Consider the following 27,332-nt stretch of genomic DNA (forward strand, 5'->3'; position numbering starts at 1 on the left):
GGTTGCGCGTTCAGTTGTAAACATTTAATAACAATTATCATTTGATAGTTGTTAATTACGAAGTGTTTTTACTGGAAATGACCACTGCAATCAGGTTCTCGAAGTTATGACCTTTTCTCATGAATTTTCCTTTATAACGGCCTGTGAGCACGTAATGTCTAATAAGTCTATATGTATCTTGTCAAACAGCCATCTTAGCAAAATTCATCATGTACACCCAATTCACTGTGTGAGAAAGGCCTATAATGTTTTTTCATACTGTAACTGAATCAAAGGGATTTTTTTTTAAACCTGTTCTTCTGGCTGAGGGGAAGAAAAGGATTGTATCGTCTAAACTTGCTACAGGTAGAGAGGTGTTGGGTATAGGCCTGTTTTGCTTTTCTTATGTTTTCATGTAATCTTATATTTCACATTTTTCTTCATATATATATATATAATTTTTTTTTTTTTTTTTTGCGCTTACTTCATGCCCGTATGTGTATTAAGTTATATATATTTTTTAACTGTAGGTTCTTTGTAGTGTCTTGTCTTTTACGCGCTTTCATTGGAGAACGAGTCAGTATCAGCATTTTTATATCATCCATTTTTAGGTGCACTTTTATTCAATGAAAATGAGAAAATCTGTTTTTAGAGAACAGTGATAAAAAGAGAGGAATGAAAAAATGGACAGATCTATAATAAAATAAAAAAAAAAAAAAAAAAAAAACAACAAGGAGTCGAAAATGCTGATGAATATGCCTTAGAAGAAAGAAAAGAGCTGAATGAAGGTTTTCACTTCTCAGACCAAAAATACATTCATTTGTGCAAACTTGTTTACATCATTTGATAAAGAGTAAAACGGGCCAATGTCTCATTGGAAACTTCCAGATCTCTTTAAGAAATACATATTTCGAGAGAAGCTTCTATAAAACTACGCCTGCTTCTGACATCTCAAAGTAATCAGAATACTCAAGACTCCCCTTTGAATATACGCAACTATTCGTATGTAAAGGAAGGAATATTTGCAAAATACAGGGCTTCAGAATATTGTGACCCCCCCATCCATTTGTCATGCTGAACAGTTTATTTATTGTAACCAAAATGCATTTCCCAAAACTTTGTTTTATTGTGTTTCGCCTCATTTTGTACCTTGTAATATTTACATAAGACTCCCTTGCTGAGTGGGCCACGAGAACATCATCTGTCTGTTTCTCTTTCTCTCTTGTGTGATGCATTATGGATATATTTTCAGTGTTTGATGGTCCAACTGTGTTTTCGTGCTATGTATGAAATCTTATATTTTTAACTCACTCCTGTTTCTTTATTTTTCTTTCTCTTCACAAACCTTCTTGTTACAAAATAAGATAAGAAATCATAATATTTAATGAAGACCCGAGCTACTTTAGACCATCTCTGTTTATAAAACTTCACTCAAAAGGAATGTTTAGTTCATGGCAGGAAGTAAGCGTTGTTTTAACGCATTTTCCATGTATTGTTTTCAAAAATACACTGCGCTTCTTAATTTTTGATTTTATGTACTTCTACAGGGAGGACAGTTTACTCTAAAACAATTAACTAAACTGCAGTAAAAACTTGGTGATACGCTACCATAAGACAATCGGTATGAAATATTTAAAAATTACAAAATGAGCAGGAAAGACTTGACCACTGTATTCTGCTGTGCATTTTTTCTTGAAGAAGTGAAGCAAGCATAGAAAAACGCGGTTTCTTTTGACTGATTAATATTCGAATTTACAAAAAAAAAAAAAAAAAAAAAAAAGAGAGAAACTTTAGCCCGGACTGTTTAATATGAATGCAGCGTTTTCATGACCTCGTTTGCATCTGTTCTTCATATTTAAATTTTCAGTACAGCGGCAGCATTTTTTATGCCCCAGATTATTTAAATGAATTTGATAAATATAAAAGCAAAATAAAAAAAAGTGGAAAGAAAACCCACTTTAGGTTGTTTCGGTGAATTATGATGCATTCGAAAATATGAATTAGTTGTATCGGATTTCGGTCGTTTGTAACCCTGATCCACATATTTTCCGAGTTGCTAAAAACAAGGTCGCCTGGGCCCCTGAACTAACAGTAATTATGTTGTTTCGGGGCCCCCGCGAACTTAGGGATTTAGAGCGGTCACGCCGCTGAGCCTCGGTAAGTTTGCCTTGCTAGTGCGTAGCGGGTGGAGAGAGAGGGAGTTCAGTTTTTCTACTTCATGCTGTTGGCTTGAAAGAAATTTATGAACGCATGTCCAAGATCCTGAGTACAATAAAGTACCACGGCTTTGCTTAGAATGTCTGTAGTGATCTTAAGGTAATTGCGTTACTCACTGGTCTACAGGAAGGTTTCGCAAAATATTGTTGTTTGCTGGACGGACGGTCGTACAACCGAAAAACATTATTCTGCAGTGGGAAAAGCACGGAAGAATTTACCTGGGAATAGTAATATCATATAAGTTCCGTTGGTTGAACCAAAAAAAGATTCTTCTTTCACCTTTGCATATAAAACTTAGATTGATGAAGAATTTTGTTAAAGCTCTGGATAAAGAAAGAAGTGGATTTGCTACCTAAGGGAAGTGTTTCCTAATTTAACAGATGCGAAGCTGAAAGAAGGAATTTTCATTGGGCATCAAATAAAAACACTTCTCAAAGATGATGTATTTGAATAATGCTACGGGATACCGAATTAGAAATCTAGCTATCTTTTATAGCATTTGTGCTTGGATTTCTTGGGAAAAAGATAGAAGATAATTATGAATCTCCAGTGTCAATTTTACTGCAATATTATATAGGAATAGTCTGCCGAATACGTTTAAAATTTCACTGTCTACGATGGAAAAGAAATAGTAAGGTCGCTGAGATTCTGCCATGATGTGAAATTACTACTGGTTTCTTAAGAGGAAATATAATGTATATAGAAGAAAATCTTTATTGTACAGTAAAGATACAATAATGTGCCCGCCACAGCCAGGAGGCCAGGGGCTTGACAATGATATAGGGTAATATAAAAATATGTACAGTATAAAAATTTGTGCAGTATAAAATATTACATAACAATTAAAAACGTAGCATTAGCCATTCAATAGATATGAGTATGTACATAGTTGTGAGGCAGACAGTGCACCAAGGTATGTGCACGTTCATATGTACAAAGCACATATTTAAGCATATTCACACAAGTCAGAAAATTTCACAGTGCCAAATTATTGTTCGGTATTGCATTTTCTTGTGAAGACAGTTCGTCGATTTGCCTGCGACGTGCCGTTATGCACCTCATAGGAGATAGCAGATGGAGATATCAGTATGAGTCGACATCAGGGGCCAAACAAAAGGGGAACAAGTTCGGCCAACGAGCGCCTGTAATTGCGATCGGAAGCGAATTTCTGCAGGTCAACTCCGATCATTAGCAGGGCTTGTACTGTAGGAAGTACTTGTCCAGGTAGGAATCTGTCACTGATCTTCAGCCTGTTCCGTTGTAGCTGAAGAAGAGGGGTGGCTCGTAAGGACGGAAGTGGAACATGCCACTGGCATATATCCCACAAGTCAGGGGAGTTGATTTTGCCAACCAGCATTTTGACTGTGGTCGCAGTTCTCCTCATGCTGATTATTTGAGGCAGCCGCGGGATTTGGAGTTGGTCGGCCATGCTGGTGGTCCTCTGCTGAGGGGGGAGTCGATGTTTGTGGGTTGCCCACTTCAATATCCAGTATTCACTGGCGAAGATGGGCTTCATGAGAGAAGGTACTGCGGATGCCCATATTTCAGAGGCATACAGAAAGGTAGGATACACAATGGTTTCCAGATATCTGATTGTGGTTCTTGCGTCTGTGGTACATTATATGTTTCTTTAAAGTATTTTGAAATGAATAAAACTCGTTTTTAACATAGCGTGATATGTTAAACATTGTATATGATAAAATGTTAAACATTGATATGTTTAACATTGTATGATATTTGAAATTGGGCGTTTATTAAATTGCTAAAATTTTAGTATATTTTTCAATGGAGATGTTATTAGAGACATATTGCTATTTTTGGAATTAGCGGATCAATTGACTATAGATTGTGTTAATTTTTTTGGCCAGCTTTATTTATTGCTTTTTGTATATTTAATTTTTAACGAATATACGCATTATATTATTTATAACATTTTTTTAATCTTTGCTTTTCTCTTTTATAAGAGCAAATTAAAATCATTCCTCAGAGCTGGAATTAATGATGGGCATAATCGAAATAAACAATGCGTTATTTATGTATCTGTATATGCAGCATTAATCTATACATAAAAGTAACTTTGCACTGAATAATAAAAAAAAGCAATAAAGGGAATAATTAAAGGAATAAATAGAATGAAAATGGGGAATAAAATAATATAAAACTACAGCAGATGAAACAAGCCATGTTATGGAAAAAGTCAATAAAAATTTCTCGCATCATTGAGGGGATTCGAAACTAGGCCTTTTCCACCAGGTGTGAGGAGGACGGTGCTTATATGCACTGTTGAGCCCCGAGGGTGCCTGAGCTATAGCTACAAGTTAATGTGCTTGCAGCTCGTTATAATTTCTGGCGTATGGTGCTTTACAACATTTAAAATCATATTGAGGTATCCTCTGATGGGAGATTTTGTCTGCTTCATTCTACCCTTGCCCATTAGTAAGTCGCACTGGAAAATAACCGACGTCGAGCAAATGGATGATCCCCGATCCTAAATTGAAAATTGCAGGCATCTCCTGCCAAGCCTGACAACAAACACCGGAAAGGACACTTCAACCACGAAGATGACTGCAGCTCTGCTGCCACTTTGCCGATTGGCGATCTGATTGGGCGTCTTGTCCGGCACACTTTTTCCCTCTATTCCTGCGCGGGTAGTGGAGGTTCTTGGCGTCTTCCTCTTCTGGTGAGACATGGGCCTGCCTCATTGATACTTGCGGTCGCCTTACCGATCGTCTCCATGCTTCTACCTTTTCCCCCAGTCTTCAGTCTCCACCCCTACTCTACATGTACTGCCAGCGAAAAGCGAATGACCCTCACAATAAAAATTTAAAATGTCTAAATTAACACACTTGGGACCGCTTTCGGCCTAACTACATTCTAGCGTATGCCCCCTCCCCCCTATTTTATTTATTTTAATTTTTTTAAGGCTCAAGCCACTGAAATCTCACGCAATTAGGTGGCAGGGCCTGCCGGAGTAAAATTTCAAACTACTGGTCTGCCTCCAAGAGGCCAAGTGTGGGCAACGTTGAGCTCCAGTCTAGCGGCTAAATGGCCAGATGAAAACCGATACACAACATTACACATATACATTTAAATCTCTGGCCCTTACAGTGAACTTTTACATCCACAATAAAAGCAACGCGGAGATGGGGGGGGGTGGTGCCGTTAGACACGAATACACTTTACACTAGTAAGTCGCTCAGTTTTTAGTGTCCTCTGTACTTGCATTGTCGTTGTGGTTGCTGTTTAATTGGAACTTTTCAGAGAGTGTTGTCGATTGTGTTTGTTGCTCCATACCGGGAAATGATATTAAGCAATCTGAGTTTTGGAGCTCTTACTTTTTTTTTTTTTTTTTTATAATGTCCTTTGGCTGATTAATAAGGCCCGAGGAAGTTCGATGTGGTAAAAAATCGGATCATGATCTGAGTTAAATTTAGTTACTGGCTGTAGCTTTAGTTTGGCGATTCGTGATTTAAGGGAGATATCGAATTTATAGGTGCTTGTGTTAACCACGGTGACGAATTAATAACACCTAAAAAGAGTACTAAAAGCCCCAGTGACAATCTAAAGAAACGATCGTAGCAGAATGGTCAAGTATGAGTTATTCACGTCGCTTGTTTGAATCCACGTGATACTACAAAATATGATAATGTTCTTGTACCCTCTGTCCTGTAAACTCTTCTGATCATAAGTGGTTGCCCTGTCTATAAACAAAGCAATATTTATTTATTTGTCGTACCTCATGTGTTTGTTCTCATTTCATGATTTTGCATATGGTTTAGTTTGATTACTTAATTCATGTGTTGCCATATTCTCTGAACTTTTATCTTCTACTTTTTTTCCTATTTTTGTGTATTTTTATAACAATGTATAATTTTATATTTATTTTATTCAATGAAGACAGGATTATGTCGCTTTTCACATCATTACCGTCTTATCGACTTCAATTTTTTGCTCTATGCTTCATGACAGCTGCCACTTTTCCCAAGCAAAACTGGATTACCTGTATATATTACACTCGTTTCTCTTGATAAGTTTTGGAAACTTCCCATTGCTTTTATCGAATTTTACTAGCTGACTAAATTGTGTGCTTCTTATCCTTCTTTCTATACTGCTTTCTGCGTCTTTGGTACTGACACTTAAGCCTTGAATGATCGCTACGTAAAGAAGAACCTTGAAATGATATCTCTGTTAATGGACTATCTCTTTGTCGGCCTTCAGTTTTACGCATGGCCGTTTTTCTTCCTTGATTGAATTCGTAGCTATTACAAGAAGTTTGGATTTTTATCTCCATGATATAGAACTGATAATTTTAGTTTTGTTCATAAAAATACCAGTAGTTAAAATTTTCCTAATACTAATTCTTCAGACTTATTTACTGAAAGCTGTAAATTTTCATTCTATACTAAAACATGTGAAAACAGTACTTTGACTTTTAAATTGTAAACGATAATTGAATGACACGTTTAAATATAAATTTTCAGCTGAGTTCGTAATAAGCATGCTACTTACCAAAAGTATTAAAATACCATCACATTTGGAAAAATGCGAGTTTGAGTGAACAAATTAATAAGATGTCGCCCACCTTTGGATCCATCGATAGCAGTGATTCGACGTGGAATAATTTCAACCAAATCTTTCTAGAACGCAGCAAAAATTTGTGTCTATTCCTTCTTCAGTGCAGCCGCCAGTTCAGATCTAGAAGTGGAGCACATTCAGCGTTCCAGTTCATCTCAAAGGTGTTCGATCAGATTCAGATCTGGACTACGAACCGAACAGACAAGTTCTAGGACTTGGTTTTCGTTATGCGACGTTTTTACATTGCTCTCTGTGCAGACTAGATTTCAAAGAACTAGTAGAGTACTGGCGCCACTGTATTGTCCAGGATGTTAATGTTCGTATTGGTAGTTTTTGACACTAAGACTAACATTTCCAGACAAACTCATGAGAAGTGACTCCACCTCGTGATCGAAACTTCATTGTTGGATTAACTTCATTATCGTAGACGGCGTTCCTCAGGCATTCTTCACTCCCACATGCGACCATCTAATCTTAAGATGGTGTTACGCGACTCGTCGCTCCATAGGACATGTTTCCACTGTTCTATTGCAAATGACATTTGCGATTTGGGACTTGTGAACAGAACCTCTTCTTGAAAACTCATATCCTGAAGCTCCTTACTGATCGTGGACGCACTTATAGGCACTCGGAGCTCTTCACCGTAACGTGTTCACTTTCACCGGTTACTTCAGGAATCGGGATTGATTTTTTTTCTTTTTCCCCTTGCCTATCTGACTATTTGCTCGTGCCTACATCGTTTTCGCTCTGCAATTGTTTCACCAAATCGGCTACGTTTGATTTTGTGAGGTTCAGCCGTTTTGCTGTCACACGTATTGACAAATTGGTGATATGGTATCTGTTAATTAAGCCCTCTTCCATACTTCTTAAACGTTTGGCAACTTATTCAACTTATTTAACTTGAATAATTATTATTTTTATATATATATTTACTTCTTTTTTTTTTAGAAGTAAAATATATCATAAAATATTTACTTATTTTTAGAAGTAAAACACATACTTCCTTTGGATATTGGTGTTGGATAGTACTGCCTTTTGAGAAAGTATAAAATAATCACCAATAGTTATAAAGATTAAGGTATTCTGCTAATTTTGGGAAAATTAAAATCTTAATTTTCCCAAAATTGCCCAAACGTTTTGTTTTAACTAAAAAAGCCCCCCCTCCCCCCCAAATCTGATGCCACTATTTATGGTGCTACAAGAAATTCACGATCGCAGTCGCTGACATTGATTTCCATCAACATTCAATGTCATTGATGGTGAAAATCAGTGAAATTGATTTTCATCATGGAATACATAATCCTCTCTACAAGATCATCCTTTTGTATTTAAAACGAGCAGTTTATACCACAGAGCTTATTTAAAAAATCGAAGTCTTGTGTTCCCCCTCCCCAGCTCTATATGTTGTATTCTGCTCTCATTTGAAGCTCAAAATAAGTTTCCATGTTCTGGTTGATATTCTTCTAAATGAAAGGTTTTAACCTTCATTTAGAATAATGTGAATAAATGAATAACACTGAAGAACATTCTTCAGTGCTAGTCAGTTTTGAATGTGAAATATTTTCTGCGATAATTTCTCCAAAGGAAATTATTCAAATATTTTCTAACTGCAGACCATAATACTGTGGAGTCCCGTCTTGCTCCATTTCAAAGTTCCACTCCTGCGGTTAAGGAACATATCCCATAACTCGTCTGGTCGGTTTCGTGATTGTGGATTGCGTTCATATTCAGCTGTTCTTTTCTCCATCGTAATTCATTCATGTGGGTCATGTTGAATCCGTTCCTGGGAATTATTATTATTTTTTTTAATTAACATTATTTCGAAAAACGGGATTTTTTGACTCTACTGTTTAGATTTATTCTTTACTGTGCTGTGCATTTTCAAAAATGAATTGTTTGTAGTCTAATTTAGAATACCGTGTCTTTTCCATTACATATTATTTTTTTAATTACTTTTTTTATTGAAGTGGGGGTAATCTCACTTGGGATTTCCCTATTTCACTAACATACATTAACACTCACTGATGACTCTACGATGGAGGAGGGAGCGAGGGAGAGAGGGACAGTTGGGATAGTCCTACTTAAATTTTCCGGTGTTCTACCAATAGAGTGCTTAAAAACGTGCCATGATTGTTGACATGGTCAGCTGTGGTTGTTTTAAAAGATCATAGAGGGTATGTAGAAAGAATGAGAGAGAGAGGGGCCATGTGTTTGTGCATATTTAGCTTCGCTCTATGTAGTACCCAGTTTATTTTACATCACTTGGAATTCTTTAAATGAAATAAATTTTTCTGTTTATAATCTGAGACAGTTACCTAGGGTTAGAGAGGTGTACTATATAGTATTAGTATTAGTAATGGCCGCATGGTGCAAGAAAGCCTATGGCTTATGCTGCACCAGCCAAAAGGAAAAAAAAAAAAAAAAAAAGAAAAAAGAAAAACCAGAATATAACAATGATAAAAAAAAATAAATAATAATAATAATTAATAAAAGAAAAGGAAATTAAACCTATCATCCTATGCGCTTCCCTCATCCGAAGGTACTATCCAAATGACATTTGAATTTCCCCAAACTGTCAGCCTCTACCACCCATGTAGGCAACTTATTCAAATAATTTATAACTCGCTGGCTAAAATAAAACTTCCTGTAGTCCAATCTAAACATTTCCCCCCCGTAACTTGAATTTATGTCCCCTAGTTCTAGCATCATTTATAATCTTGAAAATTTCTTTCTCATTCATTTTATTGATGCCTCTCAGAGCCTTAAACACCTCAATCAAATCTCCTCTAAGGTGTCTAGTTTCCAAACTCTGCAACCCACATATTCGAAGTCTTTCTTCATAAGGACGCCCTTTTGCCGATCTCACCAGGCGAGTTACCCGTCTTTGCACCCTTTCAAGAAGCTCGATGTCGTTCTTTTAGCTGGGATCTCCATACTTGAACACAGTATTCCAAGTGTGGTCTAACAAAAGCCTTATATAATGGGATTATCACGTCCCTATCTCTACTTGCAAAAGTTCGATAGATCATCGATAGGACGCCATGGGCCTTCCTTGCAACCTGTTTACAATGCTCAGAGAATTTCATGTCTGACCGTATCGTAACACCCAAGTCCCTTTCCTCCAGGACTGGGTTTAGTTGAACTCCACTAAGTGAATAAGTTATTTTGTGATTACTGTTTCCCAGGTTACATAATACCTTACACTTTGTTGGATTAAAGCACATAGCTGCCATTTGGCGCCTCCGTAGCCAGGTGGGCAGGAGCAGCAGTGCATAGCACACGCTTCTTGATTAGACCGGGGTTCGAGCCCGTGACCACCAAATACGGAGGATGCAGAAAGGTCAGGGGAATGACCACCGCATATCCACAGAGCAATATGGCCTTAGTTGCTAATGCTCCTAAAAACCAAATAACAACAACATCTGCCATTTTTCTGACCATTCCTGAAGTCTATCTAGGTCTCTCTGAAGAAGCTCGGCTTGACAGTGATCATTAACTACTCTACCAATTTTAACATCATCTGCAAATTTACACATCACGCCCTCAACCCCTTCATCGATGTCGTTTATGAAAATTAAAAACAATAGTGGTCCTAATACTGATCCTTGGGTAACCCCACTTCTTACATCAACCCAATCTGAGGAATAGCCATTTATCACAACCCTCTGCCTCCTGCTCTGAAGCGATCCTGCTATCCATCTAAGGATTTTCCCAGTGATTCCAACCTATTCCAGCTTATAAAGCAACCGCTCATGTGGGACTGAGTCAAAAGCTTTGCTGAAATCAAAATAAACAATGTCGAAATTATTCCCTAAATCCAGCTCGTGAGTGATCCTTTTAAAATAGCGAACCAGATTTGTTAAACATTATTTTCCCCTTACAAAACCATGCTGAGTATCCCTGAGTATCCTTCTATCCAAATGATCCTGAATTCCACCCTTGATCATTGCCTCCATGATATTCACTACCACTGAAGTCAGTCTGACAGGTCGATTATTTCCCACTTCACTCTTAGAGCCACCCTTATGTATGGGAGATACATTGGCACTTTTCCAATCCAACGGAATCTCCCCCAGAGTCTTGTGATGCTCGCATAATTAGTCTCAATGGTTCAATGCACTCGCTTGCCGCCTCCCTTAAGATTATAAGGTATATTCCATCAACTCCAGGAACCTTACTCGCCTGTAGGCTCGAAAGTTTTTTCATTAAATAATCTTGCGAAATTTCAATATCATTAATTGCATATTTTTCAACTTCGCTCCCACAATTTCCCATTGCCACAAAAGTTTTTTTTTTATTTGTAAATATCGATGCAAAATAACTGTTGAGTTCATCTGCAACGGCAGCTGGTGTATTTAATACTATCCCCTTTCCCTTACGTAAAGGTCCGATCTGGTTTGTCATGCTCTTCTTAGCATTTATATATGTGAAGAATTCCTTATCCCCCCTCTTTATCTGTTTGCTAGCCATTTCTCATAAACTGCATTTGCCTGCCAAACCTTTTCTGTGGCTCTATTACAGATGAGATCATCTTGTAGCTGTTATAGGCTTCAGTACTTTTTATTGCTCTGTAACCTTTCCATGCCACCTTTTTCTGCTCAAGTAATGTGGCAACTTCACTATTCATCCAACTTGGAACCCTCCTCGTAGAGTATTTTTTTAATGGTAAATACGCATTCAAGGCATCTGTGATTAATGTTTTAAAAGCATACCACAGTTCAATTGTTTTCATTCTCTGCGCGATATCTACCCAGTTAATAGAGACCATGTAGTACCTTAAGGCATCGTAATGCTAAATTCGATGCCCATGTCCTTAAAATCACCAGCAAAGCATTCAAAACACTGGGATTCATCAAACGGAACACATACAAATTCAAAAACTACAGATATGCGGTTATCCTTTATAAAACTATTGTACTGCCAATCCTTGAATTCAGTTCACCCATCTGGAATCCTCACACAAAGACTTTAACTAACAAAATTGAAGCAGTCCAAAAAAACTTTATCCGTTACCTTACGTACCGCAATCCTCTATTCTATCACTCAGTGTATTATGAATCGCTGTGTGATTACTTTCATCTGAGGCCTCTGTGCACTAGAAGAGTTACTGCTGACATCGCCCTCCTAGCCAAAGTAATCACTGGAATTTATGAAGCATCTGATATCCTGAGTAAAATAAACTTCAATGCTCCCTGTAGACAAGTCAGGAACCTTACACCGTTTCGCCTTGACTCTGCCAACACGGACTTAATGAAGTTCAGTCCACTGAACAGAATCAGCAAATCAGCAAATGACTCTCGCATTGACTTCTTTGACAACTCCCAATCACTGATGAACTCCATCCACAAGTTTGCCTCTTCACTTAAACTGCAAAGTGACTAGCTCACATCTAATTATTGTAGCTTATTATTTGTTATATTATTTTTCTATTCTCTAACGGATTAATTATTACTTGTTTTACCGGTAACTTAACTTAATACAATCCTCTTTTGTACATATGCTTTATTGTTTGAATTTGTATCAATGTTTATCGTCCTGTAGGATTTCACATTATTGTTATTATGTTTATTGATCTGATCTCAGATACACTGTTAATGGTTACCTGTTGTGTATCTTTTTCTTAATAAAATAAAAAAATAAAATAAAAATAAAATAAAATAATTTCCTTTTTTGAAATTAAAACCCATTCCTTTGCCTTTTACTGCTGCTACCTCTCTCGTCATCATCCACCGTAGAACTCCGTGATCACTTCCTGCTACTGATTCCTCTACTATCAGCCCTGTTATGTCATCTGATTCATGGGTGATGATGAGGTCTAGGATATTCTTTTCTTTTCATGTATCCTGACATGTTGATACAAATAACAGTCATCTAGTTGATTTAAAAATTTTGTTCCCCATGTCGAGTTTCCTTCCCATTTACTCCAATCAATTAGAGGCAAATTGAAATCAACCATAATAAGACATTGACGTTTACTTGCCCATTCCATTTGCATGTAGAGGCTTTCGTCATAATCTTCACAATCACCTGGTCTGTAGATTACTTCTACTCGCATTATACCTTTGTTTCCAACTATCTCACACCATACAGATTCTATACTAGCATGTGAAACGTCTGAATCCGGGAAAGCTATCATCGCACTCAGGCTGCTTCTGATAAGAAGCATTACCCCACCACCCCTTTTATCTACTCTATCCTTCCTAAATACATTATACAAGCCGTACTGAAACTCATCATCCCCAATTTCCGGGTAGCACCACGTCTCCGTAAGCCCTATTATGTCCGCGTTACTTGTTTTAACCAGCAGTTCGAATTCGCTCATTATATTGACGACACTTCTAACACTACTATATAAACAATTAAGACTTACTGTTCTTGTATATTTAACAACCCTAACACAACCCTTGAAGTTTTTTTAGGCTCGCTTCCCTGGCATTAGCTACCCGCTCACTTGAAATGTTTCTGCCCCCAGAACACCTAGATAATATGTCCCGTTGGGGTAACAGATAAGAACTCTTGAGGTATGTGCAAGAGTTACTTTGACTAATATATATATAGACTATATAGGATATATAGACTATATAGGTTTAATTAAAATGGTATTAAACCATTTTAATTAAACGGTTGGTGTATTTGTTTTAAATTCTGGATATGTACTCTCCCAACCTTAGAGGCCTTTTTGAAGATATATAGGATAGGAACACGTGTAACCGTATACCTTCATGCCCACGGTTTTCATCTAACTGGAGTTCTTTCTTTCTGTTCTGCAGTGTCACTTGGAAAATTGTAAACGTGATATGCTATTTTTTTCGTTTGGAAAATCCTAAACAAGATATGCTATTTTTCTAGTTTAAGGTCACTAATAACTGTTTTTGAAATATGTAATGCACAGTATATCGTGCTTGTATCTGTAGCTATAGTGCACTTTTATTTCTGAACTGGGAAAGTTTGTTGGCATTTGGAATTCGGGCTAAGAAACATATATACAGGAGATTATTTGCTCTCGGGAGAATTTAGCTTATTTTACCGCATTCAGTATCAAGAATGCGAACAGGTATATTCGTTTTTTTTTTTTTTTTTTTTTTGAATAATTTTTTTTTATGTAGGTTAGTGCAAATGCATCATTTTAACATAGCTATCTACCAAAGTAGTTAAATTAATTAATTAAATTGGCACCGTTTTGGTTATATCTCATATTGTGACTGCCTTCACAAAGTTTCCATGGTATTGTTATTTATTCTCATCGGATACCACCACCCAGACGGCACCGTTTCAAAACTTGTTGGCTTCTCTTCGGTGGGTGGGCAGGTACCCTGGTGTTGCAATAGTGACAACCCAGTTAGGAAGTATAACTTCACAATATGAGAGATGCCTGATGGTGCGCAGTGGTATAGACTATAAAGTATTTAAAGGGCAAAGGCCTCATGCTACGAGGTAGAATGACTAATATGTAGGTTAGTGCAAATGCATCATTTTAACATAGCTATCTACCAAAGTAGTTAAATTAATTAATTTAATTAATTAATTAAATATTAGTCATTCTACCTCGTAGCATGAGGCCTTTGCCCTTAAATACTTTATAATTTTTAAAGTGTTTTTAACAGATGTCTAAGTGAGGTTTCTCTGTGGTGTAGTCTGCTATTTTTATTTGCGTTATCCCTTTTGTATAAATATATGCGAAGCATAAGTAACAAAATTGTATTTATTGAAAAATGCATTAAGATATTTGTGCGTTTTCAATTCCGTGTTTGGTGACTGAATATAGTTAACAGATTTCGGGTATTAAGAAAATGAGTAATTAAAATTGATAATCTGAATTGGTCAGTCCCCCCAACTGAAAATCGATTTTTCATACCATAGTATGATACAAAATTTTAAATTACACTTAAGCACTCATTATTCAGTAATAGACTAGTTCATGCTAAAAACATGCCTGATAAAGAAAAAGTATTTATACAGTTACTTGAGTCTTAATGCTTGGCATTGAACTCTCTCAGATGATGCAACATGAACTGGGCAACGTCATAGAATCACCTGAACGGCCCCTGGGTCAAAAAAAAAAAAAAAAAAAAAAACATTAAGATTTATCTTGTCTTTAATAAATAAAGCGCACGTAAACGTGGTTATAGGTGTTCATGTTTGCTTCCTTGATAGATATGAGGCCTAATGCCCTTATTATCTTAAGTTTCACGTTAATTTTATCTAATATCAGTTATTTTTTATTATATGTTACATTTTAATATGCATTACTAAAATGTAATATTAAAAGCAGGAAACAAAATATAAAGACAAGTACATGGTCAGAAACTTTGAGATGGAGAAGGCTGTGCTTCGGGTTGAAAACCTTCGATCTGTTTACTGGATCAGAAGGAAGCCTGTTCCAAAGAATGCTTGACTGTAGGGCTCACCGTTTTCAGTTCCGTGTTTTCTTTTGTTTGTTCTGTCACAGGTCGAATTTGGGCAAGGAACACCAGTCAACGTTTGGCTTTTTTTCAGCAGCTCACTATGGAAATACGACCTGAAGTGAGGGTAGCCGTTCTTTAATTTTCTATTATTTAATTTTTTTTATTAATATTATTTGATTTTATTAATTAGTTAATTTATGTCTTCGTTGTATGCGGATACCAGTAGTTCGTGAGAAATACAAGGTAATCGAAAAAGGTGTCCGTCACCTCCCTTTTAATTATCTTCAGAAATATTTGATCAATTGCTGTGATCGTAGCAGCAAACAGCATAGTAACTCACTAAGTTTTATTTGACACCTCAACAATAACCTTGGCTGCGCCGTGAGTGTGCGCAGAATTACTCCTACGCGAACCGCCTCAGTCAGTGTCAGTAAGATGGCGACCGTGCATCATGAAATAACGGACCTTTTTCGATGACCCTGCACAACGCCTGATGTAGATTCAGTATTATTTACACTTGATAAAATAATGATTAATTTTAATTAACTATTAAGAGAGTATCCTAATCGCTAAGTTTTCAGAAACTTTAAAGGTCTCCTCTAATCTTTCGTAATTTTTCATATTAAATGTAGTTTTCTCTAGCAGAAGTATTGCGCTTATTCAACTTTTATGAAAGTAGCTCTTTACCACTATTTAAATTCCCTTGATCCCCTTGGTTGCTTTATTTCTTAACTGTCTTCATATTTTTGTGATCTTATTTATCGTGTATTTATATTCATTTTCTGCCAGCATAATTAAAAATTCCAAACTTCTTTGTTCTTGTCATAAGAAGCTTTGACAAGATAAATCAAAAATTGACAAGATTTGACAATCTAAGAGAGAAAAATTGGAAGTGGAACTCATTTTTATATTTATGTATATTGCAAAATTTTCTGTTCTCTCATTTATTCAGAAAAGGATGTTTTTTTACCCCTATATTAATATATAATGTATAGTTTTAATCATTTTCTTATGTTAGTAATAACTGCTAACACTGAAAGTTCTTTGAAAAATAATTATTAAGATTTACTTGAAGCACCGTATCGGTCTAAAATCTTGCAGGACTTACTCAAAGTTCTACCAAAGTATATATTCACGAAATGGTTGTACATCTATAAATCATAATGAAAATGCTTACCCTGTAATGGTAAGCTATGATGATCATTAATGCGTGTTAAAAAAGAACTTCCAGCTTTATCTCCCCTTGCTATATACCAAATTTAACTATCATTTGCCTACTAACATCGTTACCAATTTTCATAATGTGATTTATCATTTAGATACATTCGAAACCAGTTTCGTAAATGATCGTATTCCTATATTCTAGGTTCCCATAACGATGGATACCAAATGCATCGATTAATGAAATTAAATATGAATATATATATAATTTTTTATATCAAGCTGACGTCGAAAATCTCTCTGAAATCTAAAATAAAGAATGCACTGTTTTTTTTTTTTATTCGAAACTTCAGTTACCTCATGAATATACATTACGAGTTTATCGAGTTTACTAGCTCATTCTTAATTATTATGCAGGAAAAATTTTGTATCTTCTGAGAGGAAACGTGAACAGTAATACAGTTTGTTATACTTTTATTGCTGTATTTATATATATATATTTTAAATTAAATAAAATAAAACATAAGCCAGTAGTATTTATTGATTTATTTATTTTATTATAATTTAACTTTTGTCAATATTTAATGATAGTATATATATATATATATATCAGGAACTTCGCTTAAATAAATAAATATATTATTTCGGCAAATAGAAAAAAATCTGTACAGTACTTAATTTTTATACGATATAAGATGTGTTTATTAGCATAGTTGAAGTGAAAGCCCTAAAAGAAATGATATATTTGAAAATCAAAATTAAATTCTAGTAGCTATTTTTCCAAAGTGTACGTATACATAAGGGGCCCCAATTAGCATTAGGTTGATGTATTTTGAAACAGTGTAATTGACACTGCTTTTTAAATTACAGTAATACCCCGACTTACGCTACCCCGACTTACGCGAACTCTGAGTTACGCGGTTCTTGATTTTTTCGTTTGGTGTATATCTAAAATTAGCTTACCAGTGATTTGGAAGTCAAATCATAAAGCTTGGGTGATAGCTTCCGTTTTTGAGGACTGGTTTGGTCACCACTTCATGCCCGAAGTCGCACGTTATTGCTAGTCTAAAGAGATTCCATTTAAAGTGATGCTTCTTATTGACAATGCACCCGGTCACCCTCCCGCCACCCTAATTAATTTCGACCCACGTGTGAAAACTGTGTTTTTGCCTCCAAACACAACCAGCTTGCTTCAACCGATGGACCAGGGAGTCATCAAAACATTCAAGGCCTACTACACGAGGCGTTCGTTTGCACGTCTGAATGAACCTGGCTACGGAGTCGCCTCTTTTTTGTGAACAATATCAAGAATCTTCCTGAAATCCAAGTATATGATATCAAAATTATTTTTTGCATCCAGTTCCTTTGTGACCACATCCTAGTATCCAATCAAGTTGGTCACACAAGATATCCCCTTAACAAACCTATTGCGTGTTTGAAGTATAATTGAGGCCTTATCTGGGAGGTCCTGCATTATTTTTTTAAGCAGCGACTACATTATTCTTCCTGAAACAGAAGTTAAACTAAGAGGTCCGTAATAACGTGTGTCAAATTTTGATCCCCCCCCCTTTTTTTTGTATTGGGGATACAGTTGCAAATCTGTCTTAGTGAGGACCTCCTCTGAATCCAACGATGCGCTCATAATTATGGATGAGGGTTTTCTTACTTCTTTTCTGCCTCACTTAATATAATTCGATAGATCCCGTCCACCCCATGTGCCTTTCTTATGTTTTATATCAACAATTTGTCTTTCCCCTTTAATAAAAAATCATTTAGCTCCATGTTAAAGTTTGATAAACTTTTTTAAACTTCTGGCCTCCACTTCCCTAAAGAATTCCTCATTTGTGAATGTAAATGCAGAACATTCATTCCGTTTGTCAGTAACCTGAGCAGGATCATTAACAGTCGAACTATTGATATCAAATGGACCAAATTGATTCCTTTGCTGTGTTTCTTTGCCAAAGATTTCTTTTAATCTGCCTTCACTTGCCTGACTTTCTTTGTGATTTGATTACAGGCTAGCTTTTATCTGCCATAGGCTTATGAGTCGCCTGAAAATTTATGTACATCCTATGCATTTTTCTTCTCTGCAGCCAGTCTCAGTTCATCTGACATCCATTTAAGCCTAAACCTTGAACAGTATTTCTTAGTTGGTATGAAAAGCCTAGTAGCTTTCATGATTATTTCCTTGAATGCACCGCTTTTAGAATTGGATGATGGTATCATCACCAGTTGGTCTCCCTGTATAGAATTTAAAAACTGTCTGAGACCTGTGTAGTCACTTCGACGAAAGCAAAAACCCTTCCCTTTATCCTTGATAGCAGTCACTTCTTTAAGTAAACACACAGTGATCACTGCCACGTAGTGGTTCTTTTATCTGCAGTTTCTTAATGAATGAATAATCATTGCTGATAATAAGATCAAGAGTATTACTACCTCTGTTTGCTACTCTAACATGCTGCTGTGGAAAACAGTCACCCAATAAATCCATAAAAGTCTTGCTAGGGTGTGAGTGAGCAATCCCCAAGTTCCAGTCAATGTCTCGAAAGTTAAAATCTCCTGTTATACAACCTTCTGATTTACTGGCCCACTCTGTTTCTCTAAACAGGTGTTCATTGTATTCATCAGAGTCATTAGGCCTGTTACGCACTTCTATTCTCATTTCGCTTTCCCAGTGCTTTCACACCGAACAGACTCAACATTATACTGGCCACTCATGTCAAATGGATGCACTTAGCTTAGATTTTATGTTTTTTAACTAAGAGCATAACTCCTCCCCTCCTATCCTGGCTGTCCTATCTGTATGCATTGTACTCCCCATATTCAAATTCTGCATCGCTTATATCTGTGTGACACCACGTCTCTGATGTTCCAACAATGTCCACCCACAGTTGATGTCTTGACCAGCAGTTCAAATTCATCAAATTTATATACTATGCTCCTAGCATTGTTGTATATGGAAGTATACATGCAGCTGTTCTTACACTTAGTTACCCTAATGCAGCCGATGTATTTATTGTTCCATGATGACTTCCTGGCATCTTGCTGAATTTCGTTTTGTTTGGATTGGCTTGTGAAGCATTTTTCTTGTAGTACTCACCAATGTTGATTAAAGCTTGAGTTAGGGTGTTTTCGGTGTTCTGAAAATCTTTTGCCCAGGTGAAAAGAGCTGAGCTAAATAATATACAAAATTCTGGGTCCCTCGAAAAATGTCCTAGTCTTTTGAGAAGATGTTAAAAATCAGAGGATCTAGAAGTTTTTGGTAGGAATTTTTTCTGCAGATGTCATCTGTTTCTTTTCCGGCCAGATCAAAAGAGAAGCGTCGAATCTCCAAGTGGATGGATTAAATATGACAGAGTTAAGTCCTTGGTGAAACTATAAAGCTTGTGCAGAAGGTGGGCGGTGGTAAACTGTGTCGCAAACGGCGGAGAGCGCTACAAAAGCACCGCTGATGAGTTTTGGTTCAAATCCATTCTCAATAAATGGAGTCTAGTTGATCTGCGATGCGCAAGATTTTACTCATCTAACTCCTGCTTGTTCAGGATTTAGATAAGAAATTGTATGGTCTTTGTTTAAGACCATACAATTTCTGCCTCTCTCGGTCACGTCTAGGCTGGTTAATTTATTTATCCATTTCTAAAGTGGTTTGGAGATGGCGTCAGCAAGAGCTTTCACAGAATATCATGTAGCCTCTGAAAAAGGTTTGTCACTGAAAAGCTTCAGGTAATTTTTATGGGACTTGTGTCTTTTTCTTTGAGAGGACTGTTTCTTTGAGAGTCTAGGCAAGTTCTCAGTTCAACGACCTCGTGGAATAAATTTGTTGGATAATTGCACCAAGTTCTGTAAGAGTGGGCGGATAGGATTTTAGTGCAGATGGATCTCGGTTACTTCTTCCAGTTTGGTAGTGTATCCATGTCATTCTGCTTTTTTAAAGGTTATATTAACGTCAGAAGGTAACTGTGGTTTAATTAAAGATTAAATCTGAAGCAAGAGGAGCATTTGTTGTGTGTGCGGGATTAGGCTTCAGTTGGTTGGTTGTGTTAAGGTTTAATGGCGCATGGACTACTTTGGTCATAATGCGCCAGTTCATAGGGTATGATGTGTTTCAGTTGTGCTTACTTTGAATTACTGTTGCTCCTTTTAGTCTGATTTATACTTCATTCTGTTAGTCTGTTGCTTGTATTAGGCTTCAGTATACTCTTAATGCAGCAACGTGCAGTGTTTACTGCCTGCGAAAATGATCTCTGTGTTATAATTCCCGTTTCCATCTTACACTATTGAAGGCAGGAGGTAGCATGGGATTATGGATTAAGTTAAGTTAAATCCTCAGCCCACTTCTGTACACGCTCTCCGTCTTCATCTCTTCATTCCTAGTCCCATGAGACAAATCTCTTGCTAAAATCTCCAATGAAGATCTTATCTGGGCGGGATCTTGAATTGAATTTCAAGTTAACGTCATGTGGTTTAATGCAGTGATTATAACCATTAGGCTGTTCGCGAGCGTTTTTCTCTCTTTGAGGATTCTCTTCAAAAAAATTGATTAGCATGAGTTCTTTTCTGGATTGTCACTATAAAACATCATCGAATATAACCCAAACCAAAATTTCAAGGACTGCTAATTTCACTTCTCATGTCGTTGTAAGGTTTGATTTTATTCAAATAATTTTTTTAATTTCCTTATTAACTTTAAGATATTGCTTAAATACATTTATAAAATGTTCAGTTGGCAGTATGGGATAAAATATTAATTTAACATGTTCAGTATAAACAGAATTGAGTAATCTGTTTTTTAATCGGCACTAATATAGTAATTACTTTAAACAGACTAATTTTTTTTTTTTAAGTTAACAAAGTTATTCTTTGCAAGAAGTGGAAGCTAACAGAAAATTAAATTGTTAGAAAGATGGAGGCATTTCTTTTATATGATAATGCATTATGACCATGTTGTCTTTGCACCTTAAAGGCCACAAACAAACAAGCATATGGTTAACGATTAAAATCGATGAACGGCACACTTGTTAGCCTTTAATATTTCATAACTCTGTGTGACTAATTTTGTTATTTAATTATACCTTTTTATTCATTAGTGCTCCAAAAAATTTTGTACAAGATCAAATTAAAAGTCTGCAGATGTCAGTTCCGATGAGAGAAAATAAATTAAGAACGGAATATAATTAACTGGATATAAACTGTACAATTATTTCAAATGTGAAGCGGTACCTTTTTGTTGGTTTACTTTAATTTTATTTTAGATAGATATATTTTTGAAAATATGATTACAAAAATATGTATTTTGTCTTTATCACTACATAAAATTGTTTTATTAGCGATTACATCTCATGCTCTTATCCTCCGTATGTAATTGTAATTTTAAGGTATTTAATGTTAATTGATGAGTTTGGTGCTCTTTTGTTACATCCTGTTTCTTTTTCCATTAACTTTATGGCAGCCCCCCCCCCCCCCAAACTTGGCGGTCGTCTCAGTCGTTTATTCATTTATAAAGGTTGAACCTTTATAAGTGAATGAAATTATGATCTGGAAGAAGCTATAAATGAAGATCTGGCTGTAATATAAAATACTGTTCACCTAAAACTACCTACCAAGGCGCACTATAGCCAGTGCAGCTTATACGCCACTAAACACACACACACACACACACACACACACACACACACACACACACACACACACACACACACACACACTTTATATTCTCCATTATAATCATTATTTAATATATTTTAAAAATATCACTTTAAACCGCCATTATAATCATTATAACAAAATTATAATTATCAACAAGAAGGCAAAAAAGGGCCTACTTTATTATATACAGCAAATAGAAAAACCCAAACCATTTTTTTTTTTTTTCACATCAGTTTGGAGAGTATTCAGTGTTGCCAACCAACTCTCCAAACCTTTTTCAACAGAGTATGATTTTGTAGGGAGGCAAATTGAAGTTTGCGAAACTACAAAGAAAAGAAAAGAAAGGGTATAAATGAATAAAAATCACCCTGTATTTATGGTAGGACGTTACCTGGTTGTTCGTTGGATTCAGTTATGAAAATTAAAACACACCTCCCTAGGAGGAGATGCGAAGGCTTTCCGAAATGGAATTTTCTGGCCATGTATTTCATTTACAGATTTTGACTAGGGGGCAGGTAAAGTGTAAGGGACGTTACTGTACAAAACGTTAAGAAACTTTGACCTGGATCTAGTGTATTCCATGCTACTCTTGGTAATAATTTGATTGATTATGCCACTTTAACTATTCTTTCTTTGATCGATGTCCGAACCATTACGTTTTGGTTTCAAGGCAGGATCTTTACCATGGCATTACTCTCAAAAAATACTGCAGTTGCTTTTAGGCTTGATGGCCTCTCAGAATAAAGTGAGATTTGTAGCTCCTCTGAAATTACAAAGTTTCCTAATAATTTATTAAAAACTTTTAAGGATGTGCATTTTTGTTAATGAACAGACTGTGCTATAAATCATTGGTTCCTAAGCTTTTGTCACTCAGGTAGCACATTAACGGCACACCGAAACAGTGATCGCCATTAAACTCAATGGAATTTTTCCTAATCTCGCGGTATACTTGAAAAGGGTCGTGGCACACCAATATGCTGAGGCACACCGGTCGGGAACCACTACTATAAATGCTATAGGATTTTATAGACCAAAGATATTTATCATTATAACTTTACATTATTATTACATTGGGACAAAATACATCAACCTACTTTTAATTAAATAAGAGGCTTCACTAGCATTTTAGCTGTTCTTTAGCTGTTCTGTAGTGAGCTTTCCACTTAAAAAATAAAAATTCGCTTCATTATATCTATCTATTATCATTTATGTGCCATTTCTACACAGTCTGATTAAAATTATTTGTAAATTGACGCATGCAATCAGTGGGAAATTTATAAAAATTCTAATGGTAATTAAAATGATGAGGTCTGGAATATTTAAGCAGTTTAGTTCAATTTTAATTCTCCTTATCTTTTATAGAGAAGAATGTTAAATGTATCTTTAGGGAAGGTTCCATCAGGTTAAAAGCGATGATTCACTAATATTGAATTATACATAATTAGTCATAAGTGGTTTTCAGAAAGTTACTAATCCTTTAGATTAAGAGTATTAAGGTTTCTGCTATGAGAGTCGTATATTATAGTCACCTATCTCTTTCGTTTTTTTCTTTAATTTTTTTTTTTTAATGCCGTTTCAAGAGGGGAAAAAAACCGATAATAATTTCAGAGAAGGATAATTAATGTTCCGATAGATGGCGCTGCGAAAGAACATAATTAGGTCTTTAATCAAAACAGAATCGGAGACCAACCTTGACAAACATTCCAATTTTGTTCTTTCCCTCTCGCGAACTTACACAAAACTCAATTGTCAAAATAGTTCTGTGCGGCCAGCCGCTGCTCATGTAGTCCCGCCGCCAACAAGGATGTGTTCATTATCCCTCCCAGTTACAGTTATGCTAAACGGGCGCCCCCTCCTCCATTTTTTTTTTTTTCGCTACATGAGATAGATTAGCCGCGTGTATCTACCCTCCCCTGCTGCTGCTTCTTCTTCTTCTTCTTCTTCTTCTTCTTCTTTTTTTTTTTTTTTTAAACTCTCCATCGATTTAAACTGATACTACCGAAGACGAACCTTGCGTATTCGCTGAGCTGTAATTAGGAAAAGAGCATCGCACCACGTTTCCAATAGGAATCTGATTGTTAAGTTTAGACTTCGTTTTCTCCTGTTCTCCAGAGTAAGGTAGAATGCTGGAATCTGTTAGATACTTTATTACATGAATGTGATGAACTTTAGGTATGATCGAGGGTGGGAGGGTTGACTATGTACAGCGAAATAGTGATATAAATATTCGACATAAAAAAACTTCATAAATTTGTAAGTGAATTTTATACATAATTTGTCATGTCTAAAATGGCTTGTTTATATTTCCTACTTTGTCGATTTCCCCCTCCCAGAAATGAGTAAATGACATTTTTAAAATGTTTATTGATTTATTATTTGTATTGTTCTATAATTTTTTGTAATGTCTTTATGTGGCCCTTAAATATCTTATATTTATTATTTATTCATTTATTTTCCGTGGAGGGGAGAGGAGTTGGCCGAGACTGTGTGGTGGTAGGTAATCATCGCAGACATATTACAGAACGGAGCAGTATGGTCTAAGTTGTAGATTCTTCTAAAAATCACTAACAACAACAACCCGTTGGATTATAAACCCCCCCCCCTCCCCAATTGACTAGAAGACGTTATCCGTTTTTTAATCAAACAAACAACAAAAAATCCTGTCATATTAGGCCACCCAAGAACTGACTTGTATGCCCATAAAGTGCGTGTTTGTTCTCTGGTTGATCTGCCTGATTTTCTGGACGAAAAACCCGAGTTTCCTGGGGAGAGGAGATTGTTGTCTATTCCTCAGACCGGCTAACTCATCCACCGCGGGGTGTGTGTGTGTGGGGAACCCGTAAATTCCTCGCGTTATTGATGGGATTCGAACCCATGCCTTTATCACCAGTATGGAGAGGATGGCGATTAAAACCACTGTGCTACCGCGCAGACGGTTAAAAAGGGCAACCCCCCCCCCCCCAGTATTTCGCATCGTTGCTTTGGTCGTTAGAAGAAGGCGAAACTACCTTTACAGACGTCAGTTCTATATTAATCGATCCACATAATGATATTCTATATATGAATTTATTAATGCTTCAAGGTTATATTCTTTTTTGAAGGCAAATTGATTACCATTGAAAACATCATCGTTTTTGTGTTTCTGTTTTTTGTGTTTGTGTTTAAAATGTGTTTAAGTTCAAGGCTGGTGAAAACTTGAAATGGGTATTTGAATATATCCGGTGGACAACTCTAAGCTTCATATTTGTTACATTTTACTTTTGCATATACTCTCGAAGTATTTTATTTCATTTCACTGCTTTCTTGCGACATTCATTGATCAAAAATATCTTAGGCAAAAAAAAACAAAAACACTATATTATAGTGTAATTATCGTTTTGCACATATTGTTTACGATTTTCTTGGTATGTGTTACTTCACCTTTATTAAAACAACCTTCACGTTGAGTTTATAGTTCGATTTATACTTTTTTATTAGTTTTCGTTTTCCAGTAACTTGAAAGACATAATTATGAAAATGAAACATATTTAAACTAGCTTTCAGAGGCGTTTATTATACAGCTGTTTATAAAAACAAGACAAATGTATGTTCGAGAAATTAATTATGGACTTTTGTTGGGGGAGCATCTTGAAATATAGGGTTCTTGACGCTAACAATGAATGACGATGACGTTCTGTAGACATTAATTAACTCAAGTATAACGTCATCTTTCTCTCTCTCTCTCTCTCCCTCCCCCCCCCCCTCCCTCTCTCTCAACTAAAGTGAAATAAAAGTAGTGTATCATACATTGTGGCATGTTATAACGCATGCCCGTCCGTCCATCCATCCATCACACTGCGATGAAATAATGAAAGTTTTTCTGCGCTATCGAGAATTAAAGCATATAAAACTAAGATACTGTGAGCCTCCGAGACCTGGACTAAATATTTCTTATGGTTAAATACTAAACTTTACAAAAAGTTAAACACTTTAAAAAAAAGTATCCTCTACACATCCTTGAATATTTTACTCGCAATAATCTTTATTGTACATAACTTGTAAAAATACCCTTCATGCCACACGCCAACGGTTTACATTCAGATAGCAGCGAAAAAAGTTAAAACATTAAACTGAACACTCAAAACACTTAGAGATTTAAGTTAATAACTCTGGCCAAGCTGATTTTACATAAGATGGAGGTACCCTCAGTTGATGGAAATCCTTATTCGGCCATCTTGCCCATACATAATCTAACGAAGCATTGCCTTTTCTTCCTTAGGGTGGATTCTAATGTCTCTCTAGGAGATTGCCACCGTTTGGAGAACTTCATGGTCCTGTCGATGATTTATGTAGCATTTGCTTGTAGAGATATAGAGAGGTCCTAGCACCACTGTATAAGGCAATTGTAAGACCGCATGTAAAAGACATCGAACTTTTGAAAAGGTCCAAAGACGGGCAACGGACTTGTGAGGATTACTTGTGAGATCGGCAGAATGGTATCTCTAATAGTAGGAAAGACTCCGAATTTGTGAACTACAGGCCTTGGAAACTACACACCTTAGAGGAGACTTGACTGAGGTGTATAAGGCTCTGAGAGGTGAAAGAAAAATGAATGAGGTGAAATCTTCACTGTTACAAATAATTCCAGAACCAGGGGCTATAACTTTAAATTACGGTAGAGAAGGTTTAGACTGGATTGCAGAAAGTTTACTTTTAGCCTGCGAGTTGTTAATTACTGGAATAAGTTGACTCCATATGTGGTTGATACTGACTATTTGATGAAATTCAAAGGTCAGCTGAATAGATATTTAATTCATACCTGACACTCATCTACGTGAATTGAGATTAAAATACGAGCAGCTTATTTTATTTTATTTATTAATATTTTTATTTTTAATTAATTGATGTTTTTGGCTAGTACAGCGAAACGCCTGGGCGTCCTTGCGCTATATGGCTATTACTGTAGAATGACCACTGCCTCTTTGTTTCCCTGCGTGACGTTATTTGCTAAGACATCAGGATTAAATTCTCTGTTTTTCCTCTATTTTAAGACTGGCATATAGGAGAAACCCTGGAAACCACATTTAAAACTATTTAATATTTCTGTACCCCCATTAACATTTTTAATCTTATAAAATACAGATATAATGTGTGATGCATTTATAGTGTATATGCATTTACGGACGCATTTATGCTTATTCATTGAGTCATCTGTGACGCCACATCTACAGTCTAAAGTTGTTATAGAAGTAGAATGGTTTATTGAATTATATGGAAAAGCAGAGTCATCTATGGATGTCTACTTCAAATGCAGTCTCTGTTGCATCTAATATGTTTATAATAATGTTTAAAATAGTAAAAGAATATCTG

The 27,332-nt window shown here is 36.1% G+C and overlaps 1 protein-coding gene across 6 annotated transcripts in view; it reads left to right on the forward strand.

Moving 5' to 3' along the window:
- The window catches only part of LOC150084231 (peripheral plasma membrane protein CASK-like), a 1,403,586-nt gene that overhangs the window by 707,340 nt on the left and 668,914 nt on the right, over nucleotides 1-27,332 (forward strand). The gene's annotated exons all lie outside the window — the stretch shown is intronic.

The sequence above is a fragment of the Mastigoproctus giganteus genome, chromosome 6, assembly GCF_048544385.1.
Source record: "Mastigoproctus giganteus isolate SK-2022 chromosome 6, ASM4854438v1, whole genome shotgun sequence".
NCBI lineage: Eukaryota > Metazoa > Arthropoda > Arachnida > Uropygi > Thelyphonidae > Mastigoproctus > Mastigoproctus giganteus.